Below are 20409 nucleotides of genomic sequence, written 5' to 3'. Positions count from 1 at the left end.
GTGCACTATGTGTATTGTGATGTGTCTATATGTATATGTGTATATAATGTGTAATTAATCTTTATCTATTTGTCCATAGGTATACAATGTGTATGTGTGATGTGTCTATATGCACATATGTGTATATTGTGTAATCTTTATTTATTCGTCCATATGTGTACAGTGTGTATGTGTGATGTGTCTGTATGTATATGTGTGTTTGCAGTCTCATATGTGGCAGTCAGAGGACAGCCTTGGGTATGCATCTTCCTGTTTCAACTTTGTGAGAGGGGTTTATCGCTTCACCACCGTGTGTCCCAGTGAACGGCCCTCCAAGCTTCAAAGATTCTCCTGTCTCCAGCTCCTATCTCCCCGCAGAATCACTGGGGTTGCACGGGTCTACTACTGTGCCCAGCTTTACGGGGTTCAGGTCTTCACATTTGCATAGCCAGCACTTGGCCCACGGAGCCCATTTACTCACTCAATTTAGAGACACAGTCTCCCGTGGCCCAGGCTGGGCTCACACTTGCCACGGAGTGGAGAATGACTTGGACTCACGGCCTTCTCGCCGCCACCTTCCTAGGGTTACAGTCATGTCCCACCATATCCAGTTTACAATACCAGAAATGGAACCCAGAGCTGCATCCATGGTGGGTAGGCATTCTACCAACCGCAACTATCCCAAGCCTCTTGAACTCATCTCACTGATTACTTCATGAGCACAAAAGCTCAATTACTAGAGTTTGAAAGATTATATCTTTATTCTCTTTTATTTTTTCTCACACTCCACCCCCCATTTCCACGGACAGCTACTCTTCCACTCTCTGGCCATCCACTTAAAGATCATTTTGTTTATTTAGCTCTTCATGTCCCACTGGTGTTGGGTGGGGTGTATCATGCATGTGCTCCTATACACACACTAAATAAATAAGAAGTAAAAGAGAGGAGACGACAGGAAAGTGACTCAACATGGAAATGTACTTGCTACCAAGTGATAACCTGAGTTCAAGTCCCAGGACCCACGTGTTGGGAGGAGAGAACCAACCCCTGCAAGTTGTCCTGTGATCTACACACACACGCACACGCACACACACACACACACCCTGTGGCTATCATGCTACACACATACATGCGCGCGCACGCGCGCACACACACACATTGTGGGGGTGGTGAGTAGCCCAATGATAGAATGCTTACCTAACAACAAATCCTGGGTATAACCCATAGTACCTCAGAAATAATCAATATCACACTAAGATTAAAGACTCAATGCAGCCACAGACATTCTATAAAAATACGGAAGAATTTTTAAATATTTTATTACATTTCTTTATTGTGTTGGCGGCCAGAGAACAACTCGCAGGAACCCATTCTCTCCTACCCTGTGGGTTCTAGAGGTGGAATTCAAGTCGCCGGCTTTGGCAGCAGCTTCACCACTGAGCCCTCTCACCAGCACCCCCAGTTCTCTTTTGCTACTGGCTGTTGGGTCCTGGGGACATGGCCCAGTTGTGCGGTGTTCCTGCAGAGGCTCTGTGGTTTGGGAAGCAGTAGCCTTCCCTAACTGCTCCTCTGAGGCACCTCCTCTCCCCAAACCCAGTCTCCACACTGCTGGAGTCCCTTTCTAAAGTCTGACCTAATGGGATCGTTCCTGTCTAAAGCCTTAAGTGGCTCCCCTCTGCCCTCACTTGAGCGCACAACTTTAAAATGGCTGATAAGGTCACCCAGTGTCTGACCTCTGTGCCTGGCTCCAGTTAAATCTGGAAATGTTCTTCTTTGTGGCTTATTTAATTATCAAATTTTCTTCTTTGTTTTCCATCTCTTTAATTTTTTTTTTCTCTGAGAAAGGGCTGATGCAGCCCAGGCTGACCTCAAACTTACTATACTACAGGATGCCCTTGAGCTTCCCATCCTCCTGCCTCTGCTCCTCCAGCATGGGGTTACAGGCAAGCAGCATTGTATGTAGTCCTGTGGCTAGAACTCAGGGCTTCATGAATGCTAAGCAAGCCCTCTAGCAACTGAGCCACATGTGCCCCCAGCCGCAACTACTAAAATTTCTTACAGGACATCTAGCATACAACAAAGTTATCCCCAGGGCCTCAGTTCCAGGACCTGCTGCAGAAGTCAAGTTCAATGAAGGCTGAGCACCTACCGTAAAACAGTGTCATGGTTTCATATGACCTGCGCACACCCTCTCATGTGCTACATCACATCCAGGTCTATAATGCCAAGTACAACGTCGGCGCCGTGTGAGTAGCCGCTGGTATGTGCTTCTCAGGGTCTGATGCCAGATCTGCACATGTTCAGTGCAAGTGCCATATTGTTTCTCAATTGGTTGGCTCCATAGGGTAAAAGGTACAGCTACGGAGAACCAAGTTTCTACTGTATAACCGGTATGGACTGCCTACCGGGGGCCTGGAGAAAATATTAGCAACACCAACACTCTTGGTTCTCCCCAGTTATTTTTGGAACTTCCCTAGGGCTGAATACTTTTGAAAACTTGCTATTTATTATTTGCATACATTTCAACCAACATTCATGTAAGGATTACTAGCCGTAAATGTTAATTTTCTACCTTTCTGCACACTGGGAAAATTCTCCCTACTAACCCTTCACTTCTGGCTGTTTCCTTTTCACCTCTGGACAGTATCGTGCTGTGTGACTCTACAGTACCGTGCTGTGTGACTCTACAGTACCGTGTTGTGTGACTCCACAGTACCGTGCTGTGTGACTCTACAGTACCGTGCTGTGTGACTCTACAGTATCCTGCTGTGTGACTCTACAGTACCGTGCTGTGTGACTCTACAGTACCGTGTTGTGTGACTCCACAGTACCGTGCTGTGTGACTCTACAGTACCGTGCTGTGTGACTCTACAGTATCCTGCTGTGTGACTCTACAGTACCGTGCTGTGTGACTCTACAGTATCCTGCTGTGTGACTCTAATCACACTTTATTCCTTTGCTGATGGATATTTCGGTTAAATTACAGCTGTCTGTTGTTTTTATAAATAATGCCCCTACAAACATTCTTGCTTAAGTTCCCTAATCGCGTATCTTGTTTTGGTACAAATGGGTCACAAATAAGTATGCAAAGAGAGCCCTCCTGGGCGCTCCGGGGTATCTGATGAGAGCCACCTGGAGGCTTCTTGAAAGAGGCCAGCTTTTGCTGCAGCTTCAGTGTCCCAGGGTGACTTACTGCTTGCGTCATAGTTTAAAGCAGTAACGGTGAAGGAGAGCCTGGTGTTAGGACAGAAGAATACCCCGCTTCACTGGTTTGCTAGACTCCTCTTCAAAAAGCTGTTCTTCCCTGTGGCTCAGTCTGTTACAGCCCCAAAGAAGGCACCAAAGGGATCTGCACCCACGGAGAAGGAGAATGACGTCACGGACTAGCCAGTCCCCCAGCAGACCGTTGAAAGGAGTTTTCACCAAGAAGAACATAGGCTCAAAACTGGCTCCCAGCAGGTATGATTGTTTTCCAGACATTTCACCTCTACGGGCCAAGGCCTGAGCAAGACCTGAGGGAGGCTGCCTCTCCACCTGGAGCTCGCCTCACTGAGGGAGCGTGGTTTACACTGGGTGCGGCTGAGGAGGCCCTACCCAGACAACAGCAACTATGGCAGCAATGGGTGAAACTCAAATCCCCTCGGGTCTTACTGTCCCTCCTTGGTAACCCCAACAAGTGAGGCCATCCCACCGGTTAATGTCTTCCCAGATTTACATCTTCTCCTCACTCTTCCTGGCCCCTCCCTACCACTGTGCACGATCTTTCTGTCCACCAGGGTTCTACTAGAAGACCTCTTCTTCAAAATCCCACCCTCACCCTGCCATTAGGAAGAAACCCCACCCTGGCCTCTCCCATCCCACCCCAGCCTTTCCCACCCCACCCCTACCTCTCCCATCACATCCCTTCCTCAAGCAAAACCAGCAACTTGGGTATTCACAGGAGAAAGCACGGAAAATCCAATCAAGCCCTGAGAAGCTGATCAAACCCAGACTGTGGTTCACAGCCCATCATGGAGTTGAAAGCAACAGTAAGTGTGAAATGAGTGAGAACAGGAAATGAGGAGGCACTGAGCCCTGATCACGAACTGGCAGAACCCCTCCAGCCGGCTCATTTTTGGAGCCTACAAGAACCCAATTAAGCACACAGTCCTCCAAGAGTTAAGTGTAACTGCCTCCTCAAAGCGGGGAGGGGATGCGTGTGTGTTCCAAGTTGAATGTGGAGATTTAAAGTGACAGAAATGTACTTCTCCTGGCTCCAAACCCTGATGACCTCATCTATAATGGGAGCGGGGAGCGGGGAGGGAGGGAGGGAGCAATAGAGAGAAGCTGGAGTGGGTGGAGGTTTAAGGAAGAAGAGAAATCACAGAAGACTTCAGAACAACCTCAGGCCCCACATGCACGCCTGCATTTTACCAGAAGGGGGCTAGTGTGGATGGATTCTGAGCACTCCCTGGCTAAAGGAGGCTTCAGGAAACAACACGCAGCCCACTGCGGACCATATCCTGACACAGTCTTTCCAAATAGAACCTCCACTGAAGTGAACCTCAAAGGGCAGGATATGCTCTCTGCCTGCTCGCTGTGGGAGCAGGGTCTCCAGGAACACAGGCACTGCCCCACCCAGAGTGCAAAGGCAGAAAACGGGCTGAGTACTCTCTGCTACGTTTTCTGTTTGCACAAAGCCTATGAATTTGAGAACCTATAAAAATTAAAGACAAAAGGGCATTTTATTACCCCTTCTTCTTTCTTCCAGGAAAGTCTAAGGTACATAGCTTAATATCTTTCACTTCGAAACACCAAAACACAGCTGTGCACTGCTTTTAAGTAGAGTTATACCCTCTTTTATTAATGTGGTAAATTAATTCTTTTAAACTGTTTTATTAATATGTACCAATCACACATGACACTGGGTTTTATAATGTATTCTGATCATATTTATCCCCACTACCCTCTCTTTAGCCCTTCCTCCTCTTAACTGGTCACCTCCTTCTTTCACGCTCATGTGGGCTGCGTGTGTGTGTGTGTGTGTGTGTGTGTGTGTGTGTGTGTGTGTGTCTGTATGAAATAGCTTAATTAGGGTTAATTACAGGAGTATGGGCAACTTGCCAGTGGCTACACCGCTGATGAAAATATTTCTCCCTTCCCATTAACTGCCTACAGATCCCAGAAAAGAGCAGGGGGCCTTGGGAGTCCCTTCCCACTTCCATGATGGAATGTCGATAGGCCCAATCATGTTCAGGTCTTGTGCAGTCAATCATGGCTGCTAAGAAAGAGTTCGAGAGTACAAGGGCCACATCATGCCTGAAAGACAGCATTCCACAACACTTAGCCCCCTCCTCCAGTTTTTAACATTCTTTCTGCCTCACTCAGTAAATTTGTCAGTGAGCTCTGGATGTCGGTATGCACCAAACCCAAGGAATCTAGAATTTTTTTCAATATACCTATTCCCCAGTCCAGACTCTTTCCACAAGCCCCACAGACTCCTTATGGCTCACACTCCAAAACCCTAGGTTCCAAGAACAGGGAACTGCAGCCTTTGTGACCAACACAATTGTCTACATGGAAGGGGCCTAAGGCATGTTTACTCATGCTGTCTCCGTGAGGATCTAGACCCAACCAGGCAGAGAGGATACAATGGGAAGGCGATAACAAGAGCTGTGCTGGCAGCCAAGGGCCAGGACTTCCTGCAAGAGGTCCCAAAGGAAGAGAGGATGGGATACTTCCTGAAAAACTTCAAGGGAAATTAAAGGAAGGCTACCATTTGGTTTTGTGCCTAATTCAAATGCAAACTTTACACAGTATACATAAGAGACAGACACAATGACCCTCAGCCCTGTCTCCAGCACTTCTCACAATGACCATCACCCCTATTCCTGGTATTCAAAATGACCATCTTTGATCCCTGTCCACAAATCTTCTTCACAACAGCCATCAGCCCTGTCTCTAGCACTTCTTTAATGCAGCTTCAAGATGGGCCAGATGTCCTTTACTTAAATATATATTTCAAAATCATCAGAGGCTAGAAAACAAATAAGGGTAATAGCCACAACCTCTGCTTAGACCAACTTGATCAGATTCTCAAGAAGTACAGTCTAAATAAACATCAGTGGGTTTACTTAAGCGTCTCCTTGGAAGTGTAAGACATGATTAGAAAGGTAGCTACTCAATTATTCTCTCCTTTTCATTTGGTTTTTTTGAAGAGGTCCAAACTACTGATAAAACAGGTCACTTGACTGATCCCTGGCTCCCCTCTACTGTATGTCTCAATAAATCTGTGCTGCCAGGTTCCATGTTGTCAGCTGAAGACAATTTTAGGATTAAATCTGAAAGACATCTATAAAGTATATCTACTTTGAGCAGATTGAAAACTCCATCTTGTCTGCCACCTCATGGGGAATAATAATTTTTCACACATTTATTAAAAAAAACTGAGGAGAAATACTCATTGAGGCTAAGTCCTCACACTTAACACATAAGCTACCCAGCTCTGTTTCTAGAGCATTTTAATTACATGTATACAAACTCAATTAATTCAAGTAGGTTTTCTCTACACAGCGTGATGGTTGATCTTCATTGCCAACAAGAATGAATTTAGATTCATCATGAAAGCATACCTTTGGGTGTTGTGGTGGTTTGAAAGAAAATGGCCCCCATTAGCCCACAGGAAGTGATGCTATTAGAAGGTGTGGCCATGTTGGAGCAGGTGTGGCTTTGCTAGAGGAAGTGTGTCACTATGGGGGTGGGCTTTGAAGTCTCAGATGCTCAAACCAGGCCAGTGGCTCACACAGTCTCTTCCTGCTGCCCTCAGATCTGAATGTAGAACTCTCAGCTACCTCTCCAGCACCATGCATGCCTGTGTGCCACCATGCTTCCCACCATGATGACAATGGACTAAACCTCTGAACTGTAAGCCAGCCCCAATTAAAGGTTTTCCTTTATAAAAGTTACATGGTCATGGTGTCTCTTCGCAGCCATAGAAACCGTAACTAAGACAGTTGTGTTCATGAGGGTTTTTCCAGAAGGAAGAGCCACTTTGAATGCAGACAGCACCATCTCAAGGACCAAATAAAAGGGAGAAAGTGAGCATAAAGCCGCTATTCATGGCTCTGCTCCCTGACCCTAGATGCCACGTGAGCAGCCTCCTGCTCTTGCCACCATGCCTTCCCTGCCACGACATCCTCAACCTGGGCTTTTCCTTCAGGGGCTTTTGCCAGGCAGTTGTCACAGCCTGGTGACTAATGCACACAGTGAGTGGCAGCTGACAGAACAGGCACTCTTGGTACGGTAAGGATGGTGCAGTGTGCCAAAATGCATGCAGGTATGGTAAGGATGCTGCAGTGGACTGAGATGCATACAGGTACGATAAGGATGGTGCAGTGGGCTGAAAATGCATACAGGTATGGTAAGGATGGTGCAGTGGGCCAAAATGCATGCAGGTATGGTACGGATGCTGCAATGGACTGAGATGCATACAGGTACGGTAAGGATGGTACAGTGGGCTGAAATGCATGCAGGTACGATAAGGATGGTGCAGTGGGCTGAAAATGCATACAGGTATGGTAAGGATGCTGCAGTGGGCCAAAATGCATACAAATACAATAAAGATGGTGCAGTGGGCTGAAATGCATACAGGTATGGTAAGGATGATGTAGTGGACAGAGACATAAAATGTTTGTTTCTGGGACTTAACAGCAGCACCAACTTGAGAAGGTGATGTGGGAGAGTCTTCTGTTTGTGTTGATTTCATTCATTAATAAAGAAACTGCCTTGGCCCATTTAATAGGCCCGCCCTTAGGTGGGTGGAGTAGACAGAACAGGAAGAAGAAAGTGAGGTAGACGGCTCAGTCAGATGCCACGCCTCTCCTAAGTGAGACAGATGCCATGCCTCTGCTCAGTGGGACAGTCACCATGAAGCCAGCCACCAGGTCAGACACGCTAAATCTTTCCCGGTAAGACACCACTCGTGGTGTTACATACATTATTAGATATGGGTTAGTCAAGATGTGAGTAAGAGGCTGAAACTAACAGGCCAGACAGTGTTTAAATGAATACAGTTTGTGTGTTGTTATTTCGGGGCATAAGCTAGCCAGGCGTCCAAAAGCCGGGCGGTGGGAACACAGCCCACAGCCCCTACTACAGAATGGCGCCTAACGTGGGGCTCAAACCCATGACCCTGAGATTAAGAGTCTCATGCTCTACCAAATGAAGTAGCCGGGCAGCCAAAAGCTGGGTGGCAGGAACACAGCCCACAGTCCCTCACTACAAGAAGGGGCACTCCTTGGCCTTAGAAAGACTCATTACTTAAGAACAAATAAATGAGAGGAAGCATAAACATTACCCTGCTTTTTCTTGTTTTTTTTTTTTAAGGTTTATTCATTTATTTTATGTGTATTGGTGTTTTGTCTGCATGTCTTTGTGAGGGTATCAGATCCCATGGTACTTGAGTTACATGTGTGGTGCGGGAGTATTGTCTGTAACCTGTCAATCATGTTTTAAATAAAATGCTGATTGGCCAAGCAGAAAGTATAAGCGGGAAAGCCAGACAGGACGTGGAAATGATGTAATGAGAACAGGAGAACTCTGGGAAGGAGGAAGTTGATTCCTCCCATTCCTGCCCAGATCACCAAAGAAGCAGGGTGTGATCTGCCCCACTGAAAAAAGGTACTGAGCCACATGGCTAACAAAGATCAAAAATATGGGTTAATTAAGATGTGAGAGTTAGCCAATGAGGGGTTAGAGCTAATGGGCCAATCAGTTTTATAACTTTAGAGACCTATGTATGATTTTCTTTGGGGCTAAACAGTTGTGGGGTATCAGGCGGGACAGAAAACCCCAACAAACAAGCAGGCCTGGCCCCCTTCATGTTACAATGTGTGTGCTGTGAACTGAACCCAGGTCCTCTGGAAGAACAGCCAATGTTCTTAAACTGCTGAGCCATCTTTCCAGCTTCACCCCTGCCTTTTCTGTCCAAATTATGTACCATGAGGTGAAGGGGGAGAGTTTGTAGAACTCTGGAAAATTAATGATGAAATAAAAGAGACATGATCACTTTATAAGCCATAATTTTTTTTAAAAAGGGGGGGGCTATAAGTTAGGCATTGTGGGACACACCTTTAACCCCAGAACTTGAGAAGCAAAGCAAGGTGGATCTCTATGGGTCTGAATGTAGTCTGGTCTACAGAGAAAGCTCTAGGCCAGCAGAGACTACATGGTAGGACTCTGTCTTTAAATGCACACATACACACACACAACTCTGTATATATGTATGTATGTATGTATGTATCTATATATACATATGTATATATATGTATATACATACAATTTTTGGAAATAGGGTCTCATATACCCTAAACTGACTTCAAATTCATTATGAATAATCCTCCCACTTCCACCTCCGAGTGCAGGCATCACAGTGATGCATCACCATGCCCAGTGACAAGATTTTTCACACACACTAAAACATCACATATGTGTGGTCTCAGTTATAATTATACTGAGTGTGGTAACACTCATTTGCTCTTGTTAATCAGGAGTTCTAGCGTGTGATTAGTTAAAAGATAGCAATTTCTTTATTCACAAATGCAAGGATAGGAACAATGTGTAGTAATCTTTCAGAACACAGAATGCCTACATTTCTAACCAAAATAAGAAGGAAAGTCAAAAAGAATTTGCCATGGAGGAAGACCTAAAGTTAAACAGAGTATCTGTTTCTGTCCTGATTCCTGTGCAAGGTTCAGGCCCTAAAAGGCAGCTTCACACTCATCTCTGGCTGGGTGTGAGTCAGCAAGGGTAACACCACAGGGAGAGCCAGGCTTTCCGTGGACTGCAGCGGCCCATCCACAGCAAACGGATAACGGAGCTTACAATGAGTCCCGAGACAAAACCACTCTAGAGTGCAACTCAGAAACATGTTAGGAACAGAGTGATCTTAGTCTTGCACAAAGGAACACACAGCAAAAATTGAAGTAACTTAGCAAAGCAAGTGTGTGTGTGCCAGAACCCAAACTGGACGAGCAAGCACACTTGGCCAAGAAGGCTTCTTTGTTTTATCCCATTATAGGCGGTGACTGCATCTCATCTCATTGGTGGGAGCTCAACTTCACAATCTGAAGGCAGTTGGTTAATCTGTACAAATGGGGAAGGCTTGAGAAATAAGAGCCCTTACAAGGCTAAATATCTCTGATGGAGGGGAAAAAGGTTCCTAAAGATAAATGCCAGCAAGCATGTGTTTAAATATGGTGGCACCAGGCATAGAAGCACGTATTTATAATACAGCACTGGGGAGGCGAGGCAGGAGGCTAAGGAGTTCAAAGCCATCTGCAAGAATAGCGTGGTACAGGTCAGTCTGAGCTGTATGAGACTCTGTCTCAAAACCCAGGACCAAGAGAGACAGTGGCTTGGTAGCTAAGAGCATGTGCATTGTTGAAAGCTCTTGCAGAGGATTAAGTTCGATTCCCAGCACCCTTGTCAGCTCAGTCACCAACTCCAGCCTTCTTGACAGATACATATATATATACACATAAAATTAAACAAATAAGTAAATCTGATGATGATGATGGTTATTATTATTAATTATTATTATTATAAACAGTAATAATGTGGGGCTGGGGTGTAATTCAATGGTGGACACAAGGCCCTAGGATTGATCCCTGGCATGGCAAAAATAAAATACAAAATAAGTTACAACGCACAGTGAAATGGAGCAGAGCGGCAGTGATCAGTTTTGCTGGGCAGCATGTATTCCAGAAAAAGGAAACTTGGCAACTGGGGAGTTTCTTGATCCATTAGCAAAACTTCTCTATCTGAATGGAAGACAGAGCCCAAGGGGACAGGATAGAAGGATGGAGAAAAGTATGGGGGTACCAAAAGAAAAGAGAGTCCCTCACCACAGAGTCTGGATCGGAGCCTCTCAGGCTGAGAACCAAAAACTCCACTACAGTTAACGACATTTGTCATGAAGGTTGCCAAACACAGAAACGTTACATCAAATGTTAAAATAACAATGAGCCTTGCTAAGGTCCCAAGCCTACATGACCTTCAAGAACAGTCTTACTCCTTCCCAGATATTTTCTGGGAATCTCAAAAACAAGACCAAAGCTTTGTTTACAGTCAAAAATAAAATATTCTTAACCTCCCTACAACTCTTGTGAACGAGAGTTTTACTTTATCGACGGCAGTCCTGCCCAATGCATAGGAACCACCTAGGACGTCATTTAAATTCCTGAGATACAACTTCAAGAAGCTACCCAATCGGTAAAGACTTCATCCTTGCTCCTTTGAGATGCTCCACACCCGATGTGTCTTCCTTCCTTCCTTCCTTCCTTCCTTCCTTCCTTCCTTCCTTCCTTCCTTCCCACGCACCTGTCTTTCTCTCAACTCTTGCACTTTCCCCAGCTGGGGCGGTGGTGGCACATGCCTTTTAATCCCAGCACTCGGGAGGCAGAGGCAGGCGGATCTTTGTGAGTTCCAGGCCAGCCTGGTCTACAAGAGCTAGTTCCACGACAGGCTCCAAAGCTACAGCAAACCCTGTCTCGGGGGTGGGGGGTGGGGGCGCCTTTCCCTAAACTCTTAACTCGGAGTCTTACTGGCTCATCCTAAAATTCTGTTCCACCCCAAGAGTCCAAGTCCTTAAAAGATAAGAAACCTTCAGGGGCTGCTTCAGCTGGGTGGTGTTTTGCCCCAAGGCCTCTGAACTGCAAGAGAAGAAGGAAAAGGTCCCTGGAGTAGAGCTCCGTAACTGGATTCCCCAAGAAACTCCGGCTCTCCTCTTCCTCGCAGTGGTGTTACAGGCTAGCTACCATGCTCATCCAGCATCTGCAGGGCTTCTGGGGATCTGAACTTGGGTCCTCCTACTTGCACAGCAAGCAATTTAACTGCTGAGCCACCTCTTGGGTGATGTCAGTTAGCAATAGTTTTAGGACCCTGGGGGAGTTTAACAATCTGCCACTCTGAAAACAAAGAAAAGTAGAAACACAGCCCCTCACCTCAGGGAACTCACAACACATCAGGGAAGAGCAGAAAAGAAATGATGGAAAGGGTGCTGGGTGCGTTCAAAGGGTGGGCAGCTGGGATGAGGTTTCACGGGAGACTTTGGTCGTGGCGTTTCGTAGACTTGAAGAATAAGCAGAGGTTATTCAGGTCAAGAGAAGAGCTGTGGGGAATGGGGAGGTATCTCAGACTGTGTGCAAGCATGAAGACCGAAGCCAATTCCCCAGAAGATGTAAAAAGTTGAGCACGGGTCAGGCACTTCTAACCCCAGCAGTAGGAAGGCAAAGGTGGGCAGATCCCTGGGGTTGGCCTAGCCAAATCAGTTAGCTTCAGGCCAGAGTGAGAGAAAGTCATTCGAAAAAGATGGACATGGGCCAGAGATGGCTCAGTGTTTAAGAGTACTTGTAGCACAGAGCGGTGGTGGTTCATGCCTTTAATCCCAGCACTTGGTTGGCAGAGGCAAGCAGATCTCAGAGTCTGAGGTCAGCCTGGTCTGCAGAGTGAGTTCTGGGATAGCCAGGGTTACACAGAGAAACCCTATAACAAAAAACTAATAAATAAATAAATAATAGTTATTTGTTCTTGCAGAGGACATGGATTGAGTTCTAGGACAGCCAGCGTTACACAGAGAAACCTTGTCTCCAAATTAATAAGTAAATAAATGAGTACTTGTTCTTACAGAGGACATGGGTTTGGTTCCCAGCACCTACAGGGTGGCTCACCACCAGAAGAGCCATCCTGAGGAACAATATTCAAACTTGTTCTTTGGTCTCCACACCACACACGCATATGCATAAACTTATACATGAACATACGGGTACATGGTACACAAGCACACATACAAGGGATGGGTATGGAAAGATATCATGGGAACCATCATCCCATCAGATACAAGAGCGCGCTCCAGGGCCAATGTGGAGGAGTAACTCATCCAAGGGTATCAGTCAGCATCTACAAAACCTCTCTCAAGCCTGTAGTACCACTAGAGACCAGTCGTAGCAGCCCTGGACTGGAAATTGCAAAGAATGAGTATGTGTGGAGAGCTACATAAGTGAAAAGAACTGAGGAAGATTCCCTGACATAAGTTATTGCAGACTGCACAAGCTGTCCCAGAGATCACTACTGACCATACATTGCTTCAGCTCCCCAAATGGTATGATTATAGGTGTGTACATCCACCCTTAAAGCTATGTGTTTTGTTGTAACCGTTTTAGATCCTGCGAGTAAACGTGGGTGGGAAGTAAAGGCCACTCCACAAACAGCCACACTCTTCCCCCAAACTTGTAAAGAGGACACGGGGTAAGATCCTTGAGCTAGGGACACTGCCATTGATTATTACCCAGGAGGTCTGGTAAGGAAGAACTTTTCCCAGCTTATCAGAGAAAGATACAACTACAGACAGATTAGAGATGCCGGCTGGGAGATGAGAAAGGGCCAGGAGACAAGACATGGTTTTAGAAGCAGGGAAAAAAAGGACCGGATTCCCAACTAGAGCTTCTATAAAAGGCTACAGCTCTACCAATACTAATTTTGGCCCAATGAGGCTTCTGTTGGTTGGCCTTCGGAGCCACGAAGGATAACAAAGTCATGTTGCTTTGGCCATTAAACTTAATGCAGACGAAATAACAGAGACATGATCACTTTATAAGCCATAATTTTAAAAACATGGCTATAGGCTAGGCATTGTGGGGCATGCTTTCGGTTCCAGCCCTCGAGGGGCAGAGGCAAGTAGTTTGTTATGGTAGCTGCAGATAACTAACAGACAAAACTAATTATGCATGAGCTACTTAAAAACAGTACGAGTCACACTGTTAGAACTACTTACATTCTTAGTAAATTTGCTTAGAAGAACGATAATCACATCAAATAGAGAGTCTATTAAATAGCAGCGGGCAAAGTCAATCAGGAGCCACTTTGGATTAAAACACCACTTGTATGGGGGATAAAAACCAGACCTTCAAGCCAGAAACTAATAAAATAGTTTTACACAAATGGACAAAAATTAAACTTGTAAATCTGGTGGTTTCTTCTTGCATCTTAAATTCTGTGTAAGCCTTGGAGAGTCAAGAATATAGAGGATGTGTTAATATTCTCTCTCCCCTGTACAGTAAAAGGGACATACCGGCCACCATACTGAGTTCCCACATCTATTATCTTGCTGGGTTTCCACACAACAGTAAAGGTAGATATTACCTCCTCAAAGTTTATGTCACCTAACCAAGTTCATATGTTAAATCAATATAGGAACACTAAAGTCCAAAGACAATGTTAGAGGCTGCCGGTGTTCCCTCCATTCTGCCAGACCTGGAAGATGAAATAAGGGAGAAGAGAGAAAGTAAGAAAAGAGATGGGGGCTGGCAAGCTGGCTCTGTGGGTAAAGGCGTTTGCTGCTAAGCCTAACTATCTGAGTGCCATGCCTGGGACCTGCCTCGAAGGAGAGGAGAACTGACTGCAGTGTCTTGCCATTTTGCTTTCACACATGCACCATGGCACACAAGCATGCACACACACAGACACACACACACACACACACACTACACACACACACACGTACACACACACACAAAGGAAAAGGACCCAGTACCAGAATGTCAACCTATAAATTCCCATTTTGTTTTGATTCTAATCTTCCTAATCCCATTTTCTACATTGACATATACATTGCATTTGTTTTACTGGTCTATAAATGCAGACACTATCATTGATATTCTGACGGCTTCCCCCGTATCTACAGTCACATAAACCATCTAGTGGTAACAGTAATGGTAGGGACTGTGCCTGGGTGCACACTCAGAGCCCTGATCTAAGAATTTCACATCCCTACTTCATTTTTAACCCAGCGGCCTATGAGGGAGGCGCTATTATTGCTCCTATTTTCCTATCAATAGATAAAGACGCAGAGATGTGAAGTTGTACTGAAAAAGAACTACCCCTGTCTCTGAGAACCCCCAAAAAGATTAATAACAACCTTCATATCCTAACAGACGTAAGGCAGTGTAATAAAATACCTGTGGGCCAGATAGCACATTAAACAGCCTTGTGCGTCACTAAAATCTGAGCAAAACTCTTGCAAGACAGGGACTACGGGAACAGTTACACAGGCAAGAGACTGCGCTTCAGCCACTCAGAAATAACTTGCTTAAGTCAGGGAATTATTAAGTCTTGTCTTTTTTTTCTGCTTTGCACACTATCCCTTATAATCATAATCAAATACGATATTGAGGATTACGATGCCACACAGAGACCAGCTGACATGAATTACCCCACATCTCTAACAACGGGCACTGATGCACAGCCCACTGAGGACATGTTTCACAAATATTTTAATGCATGGTGTTTGGGTGAAAATAAGGGAGAAGGCTTAAAATCTATCCTGAAAGGGGCTGAGGGAAGGATGAAGAGGCACAGGATTGACCTGGGGTGACATCGACGTGGCTGTTTGACCTGCAAGAGTTTCTGCCCCTGAAACAATCCGCAAGGCAGGCTCTGCCCAGCATCTGGCAGAAGAACTGAGGGCAAACCCTGTGCTCAACAGGAAGCCAGGAAGCCACAGCCCATAAAACACGTAGCCCTTAATGCTGCCTGCCGGGCGAGACTTCATAGGAAGTTCTCAAAGACTAGTTTTATCAACATCTGGGTTTACCTGTTTGTGGATTAGCAAAACAAAAGTCATTTTCCCTCTGGTCGTTGGTGTGGCTTACACTGTAGAATGCCCACAGTGAAGGCGGGGCGCAGAGCCGGAGCCCTGGTGTGGTTTGGGATCCTGGCTCCTGCTGCCTCCAGGCTGTGGTTTGGCAGTTCCGCACTCGACTCTCATACCGGTGATGAGCTGGATTTCCCTAAGAACCCATCCACCACACGCATCAATTGCCAGCCAGTCGTATGAGGACAGAAGCGAGAAACAGCTCTCAGAGTTCCTGGGGACGGGGCCCAGTGAGAGACCAGGGAGGGGAGGTGTTTGGGGAGACTTCCTGTGAGTCACTGGGTCCTTTGCTGTCTTCCCACACCCACCAGCTTCAAACCAGAAAGACTGTCTGTCACACCCCTCCTTGAGTCAGGCCCCCTTAAGTGGGCTGGCGTTGATTTCAGCCGGTCCACTCGCCCTCGGTGCTCTCAAACTTTTTAAGAGAACTTCTACTACCAGAGGAGAGGAAAACAGCATCAATGGAAAGCTGGTGCCACTAAGAATGTTTCCTGTACAACCCTGAAGACCAGAGCTGGGACTCCAGCACACACAACATAACAAGCTGGGCATCTTGCAAGTGTCTGTAACTGCAGCTCCAAGGCATCTACCCCTTCCTTGGTTCTCTGCGTGTGCACAGGCACACACCACACAGGGATGTGCACATACACTCACAGACACCATGCATATGCTACAGCACTCCGTTTAGTGCAAGAATGACGTTATTAGAAGCTAAATAAGAATAATATTGTGCAAAAAAAAAAAAAAGAAAGAAAGAAAACCACCACATTCTACAGAAGTAGAAAAACAGGCAGCAAATAACCACACCCAGGGTCCAATTCATGAGTCAGGCGCGGTCCCTTGCTCCTGGAATCCCAATCTTTGTGAAGATAGGACAGAAGAACTTCAGGCTAGCTTGGTCCTCATATCAAATCCCAGGCTAGCCTGGGTTAAAAAGTGAGACCCTTTGTATTTTATTCTCAGATTAAAAACAATTAGTCTGGGGAAATGGTTCGGGTAGCGTGATTAAGTTTTTACCTTGCAAACACAAAGACATGAGTTCAATCCTCAAAAATCCATACCACCACCCCCCCAAAAAAATAAACAAAAAACACCAAAAGCCAAATGTGGTGGCTCGTGCTTCTAATCCTTGTGCTGGGAAGGTGGGAAACAGGCAGCTCCCTGGGGCTCCAGGCCCAGCCAGCCTAGCCTACTGACTAAGTTCCAAGCCTGTGAGAGGAATGATACCCAAGGTGATCCTCTGGTCTCCAGATGCACTCTTGTGTGTATGAATACACAACAGACACACACAGAGACGCACACACACTAGTAACCAAATCTGTGAATTAAGAGACTCTTACACTGGTGTGGCTGTTGAAAATGCCAAGTCTCACAACAGCGAGTGTGAGAAAGGACCTGGCTCCACAAGCTTTCTCACGTGTGTAAGAGTGTACCTGGCAGGGTGTAAATCAGTACAACTTTGGGAACCAGTTTGATACCGTCTTATAAAGCTCAAATCTCACAGCCCACAAACCAGCAATTCCTTTCCTAGGCGAATGCATATTTAAACATGTAAATCTACTAGCTAAAGTGTAAACACAAGAAAAAAATAAAGATGCTAAGAGGCGAAGGGAAGGCTTCAGTTCACCGAGACTGAGCCCCCTGCAGCCTCAGAGGCTAAGTTCACTCTCATGTGTCTGAGTCTTCATATCACGGACCCGCAAAAACACACACATCCATGCCAAATCACTCGCAACAATAATCTTTTAGGAATACCTTTTAGGCCAGGTACAGCTGTGTGCATCTTTAATCCCAGCATTCTGGAGGCAGAGACAGGAAGACCTCTGTGAGTTGGAGGCCAAGGTTACATAGTGAGAATCTTTTCACAAAAAGAGTAGAGGGGGAAGGGTGGAAGGAAGAGAAAGTCATACAGATACAGATAAAAACCATATTTAAAATACACACACATAGGGCTGGAGAGATGGCTCAGCGGTTAAGAGCATTGCCTGCTCTTCTAAAGGTCCTGAGTTCAATTCCCAGCAACCACATGGTGGCTCACAACCATCTGTAATGAGGTCTGGTGCCCTCTTCTGGCCTTCAGGCATACACACAGACAGAATATTGTATACATAATAAATAAATAAATAAATATTAAAAAAAAGAAGTGTTCCTTCATAAAAAAATACACACACATATATATTATATGTTTTATATATGTGAAAGCAAGCGAATGGTGACAGGAAGATTCAGGTGGTGCCTATCTATAATTATCTGTAGTCAGAGAAGGGAATGACTCCTGGGTGCATAGAAATTCTAGTTTAGGAATAGCAGTGGTTTTATGGGAATGTATTACATTAAAAAATTAATAGAGCCATTCATGTGCCCACACTGAGAGTATATCATGAGCCAGGAATTAAGATTAATCTGCTTAGTGCAACTGGAGTCTACAGAAATAAGTTCAACGATGTTTCAAGAAGATATTTATCTTGAGGTTTATGTACTGTCAGGCATGCCAAGATACAAATGGCTCAGCGGGAGGTTGCCAAAAGTCTGTTTGGGGTGAGTGGGTTGTTTGCTTGCTTGCTTGCTTTTACCATCCATCTCAAAAGATGCAAGAAAATACCCAAGACTTGCAGCATAGAAGGCTGGGCCACATTGCCTGAATGAGAGGGAGCTCAGTGGGTTCCAGGTACAACTCAGGAGGTGGAAACAGAAGGTTGATGAATTGAAGTGAACACAGGAGACTCTGTTTCTTAAAATCAAAACAAAAACAAACAAGACATTCTTTAAAGTGGAGGTAGTGGCTCACACCTTTAATCCCCAACAAGCAGGAGGTTAAGACCAACTGATTCAAAATGAGTTCCAGGCCATCCCACATCACGGAGGAAAAAGTTAGCAGAAGGATGACATGAACTAACTAATATACCCTGAAGCCCTGGAATACTGTGGTCGCTCAGGAGTCCACAGTGAGCCATGCTCAGCAAAGCTCGGCTCTTCCTGTTTATATCTCTCACCCAACAATCTACGTGAAAACCAGGAGCGCTGGTAACAATGTTGCACACCTCTAATCCTAGCCACAGGGAGACAAAAGCAGCACCACAGCCAAAAGTTCAAGGCTAGCCTGGTCTATGAGGAAAGACCTTATCTCGATGCACCCCACCCCTCCACAGAAGTTTAAGAATTACTCTTTCCAAATATATTCTAAATTCTTCTAAAGCAGGAATGTCTCCAGAGTGCACCATGCACGAACCCAACCTCAAGCTCTCAGTGGGGACACAGACTGGGGAAAACTGAGTCAAATTCTCTCTTAAATATTCTGGTTTTAAAGAAATAACTAGCCAGGAGGTGATGATGCATGTCTTTAATCCCAGCACTCAGGAGGTAGAGGCAGGAGGATCTCTGTGTGTTCGAGGCCAGCCTGATCTACAAAACAAGTTCCAGGATAGCCAGAGCTAAACAGTGAAACCCTGTCTCGAAAAACAAAAAAAAACTAGCTAAATGGTGGTGGCACACAGCTTTAATCCCAGCACTCAGGAAGTAGAGACAGGAGAGTCTACAAGTTCAAGGCCAGCCAAGCTCTGTAGAGTGAGATCCAGAGCAGCCAGGAGAAGAGAAACCCAAAAACCAAAAATGAAAGAGAGAGAGAGAACAAACGAGCTAAAAAGGAGTTTTAGACTTCACTGTGATCTTCCATGGAAGCTGGTTTACAGCATTTGCATAATAGCTAACTTATCCAATTGTTTTAATTACTGTAGACTCATAATCAATCAAAAAAATCCCCAAATCTGTGAATCAAGTCCTTTCATAAACCAGGCAGGGTGGTACGTGCTTTCTTGCAATCTCAGCATTCAGGCGGAGGAAAGAGAATTAGAAGTTCAAGGTCATCCTTGGCTACACAGTGAGTTCAAGGCCAGCCTGGACTACAAGAGATAATCTTTTATAACTTATTAAAAATCAAAACCATTGCAGTCTTCACGCACGCCTATTCCTACTTTGCCTGCAAATAGTTCTGAGGCACTAAGTCGTTTGGTTCCTGGACGGTTTAATAGATAGAAACGATAATTTTAAAGGAACACAGGTTTCCAGAGATCTGCTTGATAACTCAGAAAAAAAGCCACGTGTGACCACGTGGGAGTGGAAGTTAGAAGAAAGAAGACAAATAATTCACTTAGATGCCCCAGAGCACATTCTTGTTGCTCAGCAGAATAAGCTGAGCCCACACGGATGGAAGTGGTGCCAGGGCGAAGGCACTGGGTTATGGAAAGGAGCGTGTTCTCGGGTTGCAAACGTGCAGTAAAGAATTTAACTGTACTTCTTGGGGCTAGAAGGATGGCTCGGTGGTTACGAGAACTTGCTGTACAACCAGAAGGACCAGAGTTCAAATTCTAGCACCCATGCGGCAAGCTAGGGATCCTGAGTGTTCCTGTAACCCCAGCTCCAAAGGGAATGGAGACAGGGATTTGGGGGGTTTTCTGGGTTCCAACCAATTCAAGAAAACCTTGAGTCCTGGCCTCAGGGAGAGATTCTGTCTCAAAGGAATGGGCAGAGAGTGACAGAGGACACACCCAACACTCCTGACCTCTGTGTGCATGAAGGCACACACAAGCACAGATATACAAATACATAATGAACTTTTTTGAATAAAAGAATTTTATTTCTTTTTCTTTTTTTTTTTTTTTGGTTTGGTATGAGACGGGGTCCTGCTAACTATCTCCAGCTGTCATGAAACTCACTATGTAGCCCAAGCTGGCCTTGAACTCACA

General features: G+C 45.5%; 1 protein-coding gene across 1 annotated transcript in view; it reads right to left on the bottom strand.

Annotated features, from left to right (window-relative positions):
* Positions 1–20409, bottom strand: part of Slc35f2 (solute carrier family 35 member F2) — a 44969-nt gene that overhangs the window by 16897 nt on the left and 7663 nt on the right. The gene's annotated exons all lie outside the window — the stretch shown is intronic.

This window comes from Arvicola amphibius, chromosome 3 (assembly GCF_903992535.2).
Source record: "Arvicola amphibius chromosome 3, mArvAmp1.2, whole genome shotgun sequence".
NCBI lineage: Eukaryota > Metazoa > Chordata > Mammalia > Rodentia > Cricetidae > Arvicola > Arvicola amphibius.
This window is presented reverse-complemented; position numbering and strand designations above follow the sequence as displayed.